The sequence below is a fragment of the Oryctolagus cuniculus genome, chromosome 5 (assembly GCF_051225735.1).
Source record: "Oryctolagus cuniculus isolate XC-2025 breed Fujian yellow rabbit chromosome 5, ASM5122573v1, whole genome shotgun sequence".
In the NCBI taxonomy this organism is placed as follows: Eukaryota; Metazoa; Chordata; class Mammalia; order Lagomorpha; family Leporidae; genus Oryctolagus; species Oryctolagus cuniculus.
Genome location: NC_142871.1, coordinates 109,323,245 through 109,337,694, shown reverse-complemented (window position 1 = coordinate 109,337,694; position 14,450 = coordinate 109,323,245).

Sequence of the window (14,450 nt, the reverse complement as noted above, 5' to 3'; positions counted from 1 at the left end):
TAAAAGACAAATAAAAAACTAGAAAAACATTCATAATAAATATGATAAGCAAATTACTAATAGCTTTACTATATAAATAGCTCTTAAATAACAAAAAACTTATCTCCTCATCCCTAATAATAAACAGATCAGTCATAAAAGAATTTCAAATAATTAAAATAATTAATTCTTAAAATAACAAAGAAACATGTTATTAGTCAACATTGAGTTACCACTCCTTGCCTAACAAATTAACAAATTATTTTTATATAAATTCCAATTTTCTATGGCATAGTGAAGCAAAAACATTCATATACTACAGATGAGAGACCTAAATGTTATAACTTTCTAAAAAACAAAAAGAATCATGCAGTATTTTTTAAATATCCATAATGCATGATTCAATGATCCTCCTGGAAATCATTTCAAAGAAATAACCATAAATAAAAATGGAATCTCATTTTATAAATAAGACATTTATTCAAAAGAGTAAAAAATAAGAATTACTCAAAATGTCTAAAAATAGAGAAAGTTCTAAGTAAATGATGGCGAATCTATTAAGAATAGTGCATATACATCACTTTTATCCATCCAAAATCTTATAGTCTTTGCCAAAATTGAAGGTTATTCTTTTTACAGAAAACTTGAAAAATGAAACTGCTGACAAGCAGTTTTTGAGAATACAACACAGTTTTCTGTATTAGTTTTAATTTAGACAGATAAGAAAGAAAACATACAACTCACATAATCAATAAAATCTAAAATAAATTACTCCTATTCTGGTTAAAAAAGCCAACATATTTTTCCATTATTGAAATATTTTCTGTTATTGAAAAAAATTGTAATGTTTTCATGAATTATTAGCATATATAATTTAAACTATGAATAATAAACAAAGGTATTATTGTTAAAAAATTTTTAGAGAAAATAGTATCTTTGAAAGAAAATTTAAAACTTTAAGATTGTTGGGGGCTGGCATTGAGGCTCCACAGCTTGTGATGCCAATATCAAACCCCAGTTGCCCATACAAGGATTCTTATAGCTAAAACAATCCAGGATAACTCATCAACTCAGGGTCCTTAATCACATATTCAAAGTCCCTTTTGCCTTATAAGATAACCTGATCACAAGTTTCAGGGATTTGGACATGAAAATCTTTGTGGGGCAATTATTCTGTTTATCACTGAATAGTACAAGTATTATCAAGTAACATTATTTTATTTCTTTAAAACTTAGACATAAGAGTATAACTACATTGACAGCTAATAAAAATCTAACAATTTTTCACTGAATCAAAATCTATCATCAATAGTTTTAAATATCATAAAAAATTCATAGAGTCATCATTTGTCATCCTATGATATGTCAATAAATTGCATTAAATGATTTTAAAGGTGACTGTAGTCAAAGCTTTCTTTTGTAAACATTAGCCAAATTTTTAAGAGACTTTTTCCCTTTGAGTTTCTAAACACAGTTTGAAGACCAAATGTCTATGGATATCAGTAATTTATTCAGCAAAGAATGTCATTTAATTAAATTGTAACTAATATCGTTGTTGTGACTACCCTCAGGATCCTTTTTTTTTTTTTTTTTTTTTTGACAAGCAGAGTGGACAGCGAGAGAGAGACAGAGAGAAAGGTCTTCCTTTGCCGTTAGTTCACCCCTCAATGGCCACTGCGGCCTGCGCACCGCGCCGATCCGAAGCCAGGAGCCAGGTGCTTCTCCTGGTCTCCCATGCGGGTGCAGGGCCCAAGCACTTGGGCCATCCTCCACTGCCTTCCCCGGCCACAGCAGAGAGCTGGACAGGAAGAGGAGCAACCGGGACAGAATCCGGCACACCGACCAGGACTAGGATCCTCTGAAAATAGAAAAAGAACAACTGAGATTGTTTCTTCTGATTAGAAGTAAGAGGATTTCTGGGACAAAATGGCCAGTCCAAAAAGAAAGTTAAGTACTCTGAAATTTCTGATGTTCAATCTGCAATTTTTTCTTGGTGGTGCCAAGCAGAAAGGTCTGGATTAGGCAGTTTGCAACAAAACTCCTAGTAGTACAATAGCCAGACTGAAATCAGTGAAGTCAGTTCAGGAACTAGAAAGTGAAAATGAAAGTCTCTCTTGTCATTTCTACCACATATAGTCAGTAAAATCTCTTTTCATAGGAAAGCAGTATAATTTAATAATAAAAAAAATGTTTTTAGTTCTCCAAATTTTCTCATCTTTCCAAAGCATGTAAGAAGAAAAGACAGCAAATTTTATGCTGGCTTTGGAATTTTTTTATTTAAATATAACTCTACAGGAAATTAAAAATTCAGATATCCTATTAACAATATTTAGTCAACCTAGAAGGTTAGCAATAGGCTGATGGAAATTCCCTTATTTATTGTTTTTGTTTTTTTGGTCATTTTGGCATGCTGGAGATGCAACTAAAATCTTATTTTGATGAAATAAAATCGTGAATAACCATCAAAAACATAAATTTCAATTCATAAGCTTCATCAAGTATGTATTGGTGTCCACTGAGTTCAGCATGCCATATGTGGATGGAACAGAAGCCAGATGATGTCATGTTTGCTCAGACCCCATAGTGGTATATAAGATGGGCCAAAGAAAAAGCCAAAATATTGGTAGGGACCTACAAAGTCCTGAATGTCCCACTGCTATCCACAGACCCTACCTTATTTCTCTAACTTCATCAGAGGCTCCTCCATTTGCCCACTCCCCTGACTATTGCTTCACAGGAACCTCCTAGACCAACTCCTGCTCAGACATTAGCCCAACCCAGAACCACTTTCTTGTTGCTAGCTACTTAACTCCCTTACCTCCTTAAGCCTTTGTTCAAATTTCACCCTCAGAGTGAGCCCTACTCTAACTATCCTACTCATTACTGTAATATAGCTCATATGTCACCACCCTTATGTTTCTAATATACTTTTTTTAATTAATTAATTTATTTTTTGACAGAGTTACAGACAGTGAGAGAGAGAGAGAGAAAGGTCTTCCTTCCGTTGATAACTCCCCCAATGGCCACCACAGCCAGAGCTGCGCCAATCTGAAACCAGGAGCCAGGTGCTTCTTCCTGGTCTCCTATGCGGGTGCAGGGGCCCAAGCATTTGGGCCATCCTCCACTGCACTCCGGGGCCACAGCAAAGAGCTGGACTGGAAGAGGAGCAAACGGTATTAGAACCCAGATCCCATATGGGATGCTGGCGCTACAGGCGGAAGATTAACCGAGTGAGCCACAGCGCGCCGCCCCCCCTCTTATGTTTCTAATCTTCATCCCCACCCCACACTTTTCCTTCTTTCCATAGCACTTTTGGCCTTCTAATATCCTACAAATTGGTTTTTTGTTTACTTGTTTGTTTCTGAAAATCCATAACACAAGTTCCATGATGATAGCAGTTTATGTCTGCTCTATTTACTGATGTATCCCAAGATCATGAAACTCTGCCTGGAACAAAACAGGCATTCATCAATTACATGTTTTATAAATGAATATAAACTGAATACAGACATTTTTAAAACACGATTTATTGCTCGCAACAAAACTGCAAATAAAGAGTGCACATTTGGTACAGTGATTAAGACACCACTCAGAATGCCTGCATTCCGTATTGGAGTGGCTGAATTCCAGTTATAGCTCCATTCCCAATTCTAGTTTCTTCCTAATACTTGCCTTGGGAGGCAGCTGGTGTTGCCTTACATACTTGAATCTCTGCCATCCATATGGCAGACCCAGAGTTTTTGGCTCCAGAATTAAGTTGCAGACATTTGGGTAGTGAACCAGTGGATGGAAGTTTCTCTTGCTCTTGCTCTCTTGGTAACAATGCCTTTCAAATTAATAAAAATATTTAAAAGCTGTAAATTATATGTAATTATTAATTTATTTTTGTGTATGACTAAACTAAAAATTTGAAAAGTTAAATGATGAGGCCATCACTGTGGCATAATGGGTGAAGCTGCTGCCTGTGGCTCTGGAACCCACAGGGGTGCCGGTTGGAGATGCAGTTGCTCCCCTTCTGATCCAGCTCACTGATAACACACTGGAAAAGCAGCAGAAGACAGTCCAAGTACTTTAGTCTCTGCATCCACATGGGAGACTGGGAAGAAGCTCTTGGCTCCTGGCTTCACATCGGCCCAGCTTTGACCATTGTAGCCATTTGGTAAGTGAACCAGCAGGTAGATGATCTCTCTGTCTCCGTCTCATTCTCCCTTTCTTTCTGTAACTCTACCCTTTCAAATAGATGAATAAATCTTAACAAAAAAGAAAATGTTAAATGATTTACTCATATCATACAACTAGTCCATGACTGAGTACCTAGACCATACAAAGCATTATACTCAGGAACTATAAAGGGAAATAAAATGTAGAACTTTACCTTGAGGAGTTACTGTCTGTTTGCCAGGGTTTTGTTTTTGTTTTTTGCAGACTTTGTTTATTTGAAAGGCAGAGTTATAGAGAGAGCAGGAAATACAGAAACAGAAGGAGAGAGAGAGAGAGAGAGAGAGAGAGAGAGAGATTTTTCCATCTGCTGGTTCTCCCCAAATGACAACAATAGCTGGGAGTAAGCTAGTTTGGAGCCAGGAACCAGGAACTCCATCTGGGTCTGCCAATATGTGGCAGAGGCCCAAACGTTTGGGTCATATTCCATCACTTTGCCAGGCACAAGAGCAGGGAACTGGATTGGAAGTGGAGCAGCTGGGACTTGAACCAGCACTCATATGGAATGCCTGCAGGGAAGGCAGTGGCTTAACCCACTGTACCACAACACCAGCCTGTTAGACAGGTTTTGAAAGAATACTCAATGACTGAGATAGGATTCATGTGGTCACTCAGCTAAACACACAGCTTTTTTTTTTTTTTTTAAGATTGGACATGACTAGTCTAGCTCACTCTGTGGTCCTTTTTGGAAGGTTTTAGCACACATAACACATTCCTTAATATCTTACATTTTATTATCTGAGGTGATGTAAGGCTTTTCGCACTCTTTGTGTTAAAATATTTTACAGCATATAATTAGTGTATAATTAGGTAAGTAGAAATACTGCTGTTGACCTCACCTTTTTGTTTTTTAGGGCTTCTGTAAGGTGGGTTTTCATTTTCCTTTGATCTATGGACATAAGGAGCAGAATTATTTCAATAATTTCAAGAATACACCAAAACATATGGGACTTGTACTAGAAATTTAGCAAAGGAAAATATGTTAAGACAAGACATTTAAAAAATAGGAGCATCAGATAAAAACACCTGAAGAGAAATATCAAAAGTGTCCTCCATCTGTATTTCCTGAGTCTCTTAATCATGGAACCTGTTAAAACAAGGAATTGGATTTTTATGCTAATGGAGACTAGGGTTTGGGGGTTGTGAACCAATACACCTTCTTTGGAGAAAACATTGTAAAATTGATTGGGAGCTGTCCATCCAAGGTGTGAGAAAATGTTTACTATTTTGAGTCTGTTTATGGTGTTACATTGATTTCTCAAAAGACCCTGGTTGAGATTGTGATGTCCAAAATATCTCCTCATAATGTTTAAGCTAGACCAAGAATCCAAATAAAAAAATTTTCTGGGGCTGGCCTTGTGGCCTAGTGGGTAAACTACCACCTGAGATGCTGACATTCCATATGGGCACCCTTTTGTCCAGGCTGCTCTACTTCTGATCCAGCTTCCTGCTAGAGGCCTGGAGAAAGCAGCAGAAGTGGCCAAAGTGTTTGAGCCCCTGCCACCTACATGAGAGACCTGGGTGAAGCTCCTGGCTCCTGGGACCACTTGGCCCAGCACCAGCCATTGTGGCCATCTGGAAAGTGAACCAGCAGATGGGAGATTCTCTCTCTCTCTCTCTCTCTCTCTCTCTCTCTCTCTCTTCCACCTTCCCTCCCTCCCTCTGTACTCTTTCAAAATAAATAAGTCTTTTTTTAAAAAAAAAAAAAAAAAAAAAAAAAAAACAAATAAAAACAACTTCAATTCGGGGTATGGCTTGAATGGGACAAAAGATGGGACACAACAGGAAACAATGAAAACTTCCTTGAAAGTCAGAGTTACAGAGGGGGAGACACAGAGAGAAATCTTGCAGCTTCTGATGCACTCACCAGCTGGCTGCAATGGCTAGGCCAAACTGAAGCCAGAGCTGGTAGTTTCATCCAGTTCTCCCACATGGGTGGTAGGAGCCCAAGTACTTGGACCATCTTCTGCTGCTTTTCTCAGGATACTAACAGGGAGCTAGATAAGATGTGGAGCAGCAGAGACATGAACTGGAGCCCATATGGGATGCCAGCACTGCAGGTGGCAGCTTTACTCACTATGCCACAATGACAGCCCCTGTCACTAGCTTTCGAAGAAGATCTAGACACAGAGTTGTGGATAAATGGCGATGCAGTAAAATGAATACCAAGAGCAAAAGTAGACACAGCAGTGAGAAATGTCAATTTAAGTAAGAATTGTGACTAGTTCAGGTTTGCTGGGCTTTGGGGTTTTGAAGGGAAGTTCTTAGACTATAGATGAGAAACTAAGGCACATAAACATTGTTCAGGGGCCGGCGTTTGTGGTACACTGGGTAACACCCTGGCCTGAAGCTCTGGCATCCCATATGGGCCCGGGTTCAAGACCTGGCTGCTCCACTCCCGATCCAGCTCTCAGCTATGGCCTGGGAAAGCAGAAGATGGCCCAGGTTCTTGGGCCCCTGTGCCCACGTGGGAGACCAGAGGAACTCCTGGCTCCTGGCTTTGGATTGGTGCAGCTCTGGCTCTTGCGGCCAATTGGGGAGTGAACCAGTGGATGGAAGACCTCTCTCTCTTTCTCTGCCTCTCTCCTCTCTCTGTGTGATACTGACTTTCAAATAATTAAATCTTTAAAAACATAAAAAAGTAAACATTGTTCAATAGGCAGCTGTGAACCATTAGTGTTTATTATACAGGAAATGATGATATCTGAGTTATAGTTCTAAAAGGTTGTGTGCAAGAAATATTAATATTCATATTGTTATAGGAAAATAAAGTGAGAAAGGGATACTTTATGTATAAGATGTCACAACACAAACACATGGAACTTATTTTAAGTGATGCACTAATTTTGGTAGCCAAGATGGAAAACAGGGAACATGGGGCAGGACCTCGACACAGGGTATCTAAGTTACCTCCCTAGTAAAGAAGAATAACCAGGTGTGTGCAGTCATGGAAGACCTGAGCTGTTGAACTCCTAGAAGCATCATTCTATCTCCAGCCTTCAAAAATTTGTCCTTTTGTTGATTTTCTGAGTCCAGTGTTAAAGACATTATACCTTTGCATGAACAACAGAAGACTTGTAAAACTACCACTTCACATTTGCTTTTTGAATAATGACAAGAATCCCCAGTACCCTGAGCACTGCAATTGCCCTGGTGCAGTCCACTCTGGCAATTTTGCAGAAATAGTGTAACAATCATTAGGGAATGAACTACACATTCAAGCTAATTATTATACAGTTCTAGTAAAATACAAACTACTTTTAATAAGCTATTCATCAACATGATGTTATACAACATCATCCATTATGATGCTGTACATTATAAATTTGCTCCATTACAGAGGTCTACTTGAGGCTTTAATTTCTCTTATCTTTGAAACTAATTAATTTATGAGGTTCACTTTGAAGTACTGCTTGAAGTTTGAAACTCTCTCACAACAACCTCAAGCTATTTTGTGAATTCTACCTCGTCTGTCCTTTCTCTGGCTGGAGTTACTCACCTAGAGAACATACGTATGTGATTCTCACATCCTGGTTACCATGAGGATCTTAGCAGTCTCAGTCTTTTTCTGTTAAATATTTTTCTCAGTCTGTGATATTTACTAATGAAACTTTTTAAATAGGTCACTAATATTATTTTAAGAGTGAACTTGTCATGATTCACTTGCAGGTGTTGGGGGATCATTCTAAGGGAAAGTTTCTGCTATGGTAACATACCTTCTTGTGCTGTCTTCTTCTCTGACTCCCTCCACCTTACCCTCACCCTCTTCCTCTTCTTTTCTCTCTAAACTAGGCTATGAAGGTAGGAAAGGGAATGATTTTTCTATTGCCAGATAAGAAAACATTGCAAGTCTCTTTGCCATTTGTAATCATAGGCTTTACCAACAATGCAAAAAATAAAATACAGCTGGTCTGCTGTTCATAGAGCCTATTCAGACAACCTGAATATACAAAAATAGACACAGCATGTCAAATAGACCCCCTATTTAATATCAGAGTCAAATTTCACTTAGTATGTTTTTCTATAATTTGATAAACCTAAAGCTTTCGGAAAAGAGAAAGCAAAATGCAGCATAATGAAGCCAAAATTAGTCCTTTAAGTTATTTTTGCATATCTAAGATAAAAATAATAACTATGGATGATTATTATAATGCTAGTGATAATTATAAGGATTTGGAGATGATTAGATCAAAACTAATGATTTATGGATGGATATTTCAAAATAAATTTGCATTTTATGAAAATATCTTCATCTTAAAGCAATGAAATAAGGAGACAAAACTAAAACAGTCTTGAAATTTTTGTTTTTCTTAATAGATGGCAATTAAGCTTCATGATTTTTCCAAGCTTGAAATGCTTCTGCTTGATTATCATCATCTATATATATACATATTTATATTTATACATATGTGTGTATATACATATACATATATAGAAGGCTAAGAGAAAATTCTGTACATGGTACATAGCTGCTTCTTTCTGGGTATCCTCCATGTAAAGACTATACTAAGCACCCCACATAGGTTTTTTCCAACAACTCTATCAAAGAGGTAGTCTTGTATCCATTTCATAGTTTAAGACACAGATTTCTTGAGTTTATTTGTTAATGGGTGGCAGCTCTGGGATGCAAATCCAGCTCTTTCTAAAGGATTAGAGAATTACTTAATGAATTTCTACATTAGAAGATCCATTCTTACTGTAATCGTATTACATTTCTACAAATCTTTTCTTGTTCTTTTCTGTGTCTCCTATTATTCTTCCCAGTTAGAAAGTGTGTTCCAACGTAATTTCTCCTCCTCTGCACATCACCCTCTGCTCCTCAGTTCCAGTGGAGCTTATGGGCAGCACAGACAGTACAAGTTAATAATTATCAGAGCAGATAAATAGTTCTGCTTCTCAATAGCAGGCTGTATAAAACAAAACTGAAGAGGTATTTTCTTCATTTAATATTTTTGAGGAGTCACCCTCAAGTCATTCTCGCAATTGAGCTGAGAGGAGGCCTAGGACTCGTCTCTTTGACAGCTTCCCAAGATTATTTTCAGGTAGATTTGGGAACGACTGGCTTAACCAAACACAAAATTTATAGTCACTAATATCCCCTTCAAGTTAGGATTAAGAACAACTCGACTACACGTTAGAATCACCTTTCCAGATATTTAAAACCCTGATGCTCAAGCTGGAGTTACTCACTCACAGAACAAATCAATCATATTGAAATGTTTGTGTGGGCTGGGAGCAGGGAGGGACTTCTTAACATAATACAATGCGCTGTCAAGGTTGGGAACTACTGTACACTACTGTTTTAAGGGGTGGAAATAGTCAGTATGAGTTTTTTTGTTTTGCTTATCCTCAGATTCAGCTTTCTAGGTTCCCTGTTCCAGTCTCTGGGCTGCAGCTTTAGGAGTTGTCTCCTTGAATGTGAGAACGTATGAATATCTGTCAACAACTAGAATGTAGTTCCAGCAGTGGGAAAAGAACAAGATCTGCAGCTTCTAGAGGACCTATCTCTTACCAGATCAAAACATTTTTGTCCAAAATCGAAATGTGAAAGAAAAATGTATCTGAATTTCACTCACCTACCCAACAAATATTTAAGATTCATGTAAACATTGCCATTCCTTTAAACAAATGTAGATGGTATTGTATTCATAACTTGTCTACACACTTCCACACAAAAACTCTGAGACACATGCACCACACATACTCAAACACAGTTAGGTAATCTATATTAGAAAACTCTTGGTTAAAATGTTGGCCTATGTGTATCTTGGGATGGTAATAGAAAGGAAGGCAGAACTGTTAGGCGCTCTGAGCTCCAGGTAACACTGCCTGTTTTGTCATTGTAAAACTGAATACACACTAGAGAATATTAAAACCCCAAAGATTATTGAAGGTTAGAGGTAAAGGTGCCAAAAACGGATACAATATGTTTACACAGCATTTCTCTGTTACTCCAATGTCCAAAAGGCTTTGTGGGTAAAAGCTGTAGGATGAGCAGGGGGACCCATAATTCAGATTCTGGAGGGAAAATAGGAAGCCAGCAGCTGACGCTGATGCAGCAGTGAGCATCCAGGGTCAAGCAATCAAAGCTAATGAGGTGATAAAGGACTGCAGGACTATGAGTCACCGACACCTGCTGGCATATTTTCTGGACCAGGTTTGAATACACTTTTTATCTAAAATCTACTCCCCACTCCTTTTATTTTCCTTAATGTGTTTGAATCTGGTCCAAGGTGTTCTAAAATCACCTCCAGGGTTGGGATGCTTTTCTCAGTTTCTGTCATAAGAACATAAAATAGGAGAGCAACAGTGTGACTGGTGATTGGGAAGTAGACAAAAATTGAAATTATCTCCTGTTAATGTCTAAGTCAATTTAAATCAGGAGATGGACCCAAACTCAAGCAGGACAAACTCAGTTTTATGAGCTGATTCAAAACGAGTTTTAAAACAAATTTAGAACCTAAAAGGCAATTTAATTCAAAATTCCTCTAGGCAGAAAACCAACAGGACTTTAAAACATGGTAAAATGCAAATAAAAAGGCAGATTCAAGGGTAAAAATATTTTACAAATTCCAGTGATATCACAAATATCCTATTTTAAAATGCGGTAGTAGGAAGTTGTACAGGAATTTTTAAAAGGCATTAGACTGAGAATTAGCAAATTCTAATTTTAACAGCCTTTAGCAAGTCACACAAAAATTTTCTGGCCTCTAAATTCTTTATCTTTAAAACAAAAAGGTAAAGGTAACTGTTATCTTTCACATCCCCAAAATGTTTGAATCTGTGTTGACTCAGAAACTTCACACTTTGGAGTACCTACGAGATTTTTGTATTTTATTGTCTCATAAGTTGAATTGTTTGAAAAATCAAATTTGATACTTATAATTATCTTTCTTTATGACTTAAAGCCCATATAAGCTCATTCTACTTAAATTTAGTTTATAGAAAATTAATAATGCTGTACTATGCAAGCAGGTACTTTCTGTAATTGAGGAAATGTTTCAAGGTTAACAAAAAAAAGTTTCCATTATAAATTCCTCCTTAATGCCAGATTCCAGAAAAGTTTTAATTAAAGAAGACTATGGATTCAAGAAACCCTTATCTCTGGCAAGAAATCATAAGATTATTACTAAGCAGTGGATGTAATTGTTCACTATTAAACCAGCCTGTTTTCTCATACAACTTTTTCATCCTTCTAAATCTTTTTCCTGACCTCATCTTGCCTCCCACCAACAGAAAGACATTTCTTAGCATCGATTTCTTTATTAGTTGGTGGCTAAGAAAACTGTCTTGTCCCTTCCAGTAGGTTTTAAGTTTTACTATATTTATTCTTGAGAAACACAACAGTTCTCTTGAGGCAAGTCTTGGTAAAACACTTATCAGATATGGTGTGCTTATGGCTTTGCTGTCTAATGCGATGACAATGATCCCATTTTAAAATGAATAAACACTCCTGATTCGCCATGCAATTCATAGAGGCTGAAAGGTGACTACTGTTGTGAATCTCCATTGATTTAACGTAAAACACAGAGAAGCTTACCATGTAATTCTGCTGTAAAATGCTATTGATTTTCTATATGATATATAGAAGTGCATAGTGTAGTTTTATTATGAGACTGTTACCATGTAGCAGCAAGAAACCAACTAAGTCATTTTCAGGTGAAACTCTCTAATCTAAAAAGGGATCTCAAAGGATTTTACTGTACCCTCTCTATTATGACAAAATTTGAAATTTCATTAATTTGTTGTGAATTTTCCAGTAGAGGCCTTTCCATAGCCTGAGATGGCTTTTGCCAACCATGGACACTGGAAAGCACAGCATTACTGTTTAGAAGTCATGAAAACGCAATCTTCGGAGAACATCATCTTCTGGCATAAGACAGGTGCTAATAATCTTCTTCTTGATAATGGTGACCAATTTTGTTCTCATAAAAAAAGTCATTAATTACTGTCAGTAGTGTAATTATGCCAAATCTGACAGAAGTAGCTGTATAATCATGTTTAATGTGCATACACTTAAAGATTAGCTACACTTTTTACATTTTATTTAAGTTATACAAGTTTCATGTATTTCATATATAAAGATTTAAGAACGTGGTGACACTCCACCCCTACCGTCCCTCCAGCCCACACTCCAACACTTCCCCCTCTGCCCTCTCACATTCCCACTCTTTTTACAAAGGTCTATTTACAGTTTACTTAATGATCATATAGGCAACCCTACACTAAGTGAAAGATAAAAAAAAAAAAAAAAACCATTGTTCCTCAATGGAAGAGACAAGGACTGTAAATGATCATTGATTTTCAAATGTCCACTTCACTACATAACATTTCAGGTACTCTATTTGGTTGTTTTTTTTTTGTTTGTTTGTTTGTTTTTTTTTTTTTTGACAGGCAGAGTTAGACAGTGAGAGAGAGAGAGACAGAGAGAAAGGTCTTCCTTTTTCCGTTGGTTCACCCCCCAAATGGCCGCTACGGCCGGCGTGCTGCACCAATCCGAAGCTAGGAGCCAGGTGCTTCCTCCTGGTCTCCCATGCGGGTGCAGGGCCCAAGCACTTGGGCCATCCTCCACTGCACTCCTGGGCCACAGCAGAGAGCTGGACTGGAAGAGGAGCAACCAGGACAGAATCCAGCACCCAAACCGGGACTAGAACCTGGGGTGCCGGGGCCGCAGGCGGAGGATTAGCCTAGTGAGCTGCGGTGCCAGCCCAAGTACTCTATTTGTTATTTCAGATCAGGGAAGACACGATATCTATCTTTTGGGGACTGCCTTATTTCATTAAATATAATGGTTTCCAATTGTGTACATCTTGTTGCAAAAGACAGGATTTATTTTTTTTTTACATCTGAATAGCACTCCATAATGTATATATACCATAATTTCTTTATCCAGTCAACAATTGATGGATGTCTGGGTTGATTCCAAATCTTAGCTATTGGAATTGAGCTGCAATGAACATAGGGATAAAGATAACTCTTTCATATGCTGTTTTCTTTTGGTTTGGGTAAATTCCCAGAAATGGGATGGCTGGATCATATGGCAGACCTACATTCAGATTTCTGAGATATCTTCATACTGTCTTCCACAGTTGTTGCACCAGTTTACATTCCTACTAACAGTGGATTAGGGTACCTTTTCCCCCACATCCTCACCAGCATTTTTGGTTTGTTGATTTGTGTATGAAAGCCATTCTAACTGGAGTGAGGAGAAACCTCACTGTGGTTTTGATTTGCATTTCCCTGATGGCTAGTGAACTGATCATTTTCTCAAGTGTCAGTTGGCCATTTGAATTTCCTCTTGAAAAATGTTTGTTCAAGTCCTTTGCTCATTTCTTAACTGGATTGTTTGTTTTGTTGTAGAGTTTCTTGAGCTCTTTATATATTTTCATGTTAACCCTTTTTCAGTTGTGTAATTTGCAAATATTTTCTCCAATTCTGTCACTTGACCCTAAACTTTGCTGAATGTTTCTTTTGCAGTGCAGAAGCTTCTCAGCTTATGTAAGCCCATTTGTCAATTTGCTTCAGGGGTCTTTTCAAAGAAGTCTTTGCTTATGCCAATGTCTTGCAGAGTTTCCCCAGTGTTCTCTAGTAATTTAATGGTATTGAGTTGTAGATTTAGGTCTTTGATCCATTTTGATTGGATATTTGTATAAGGTGTAAGGTATGGTCTAGCTTGATACTTCTGCACATGGAGACCCAAATTCCCCATTACTATTTGTTAAAGGGACTGTCTTTGCTCCAGGGATTGATTTTAACCTCCTTGTGAAAGATAAGTGGGTTATAGATCTATCGATTTCTGGACCTTCTATTCTGTTCTGTTGGCCTACAAGTCTGCTTTTGTGCCAGTACTTGGCTATTTTGATTATAACAGCAATTTAGTATGTCTTGAAAATCTGGTATTGTTATTGTCGCTCCCCGTCTTCATGGGGGAATGACACAGAACCCTGCCTAGGCTTCATATCCGAGTCACGGCACCATTATGTCGCTCCCCGTCTTCGTGGAGGAACGACACAGGACCCTGCGCTGTTCTTTCGTCTGCTCGGCCCTCCCCGGGTTTGCTGCTGGTTCTTCCCGGGTTGGCTACCGACCCTTCCACCTCCGTGGAAGGGCGGTTCCCCCTGGCCACTTTCCCCACTTCCGCGGGGGAGCGGCACACCGCCGGCCAGCTCTCTCGGGGGCTGCACAGGTGTTCCCCTTAGATGTTCCTGGTGCATGTTGTCTCTCTCCTCCTTTATAGTCCTCTTCCACCAATC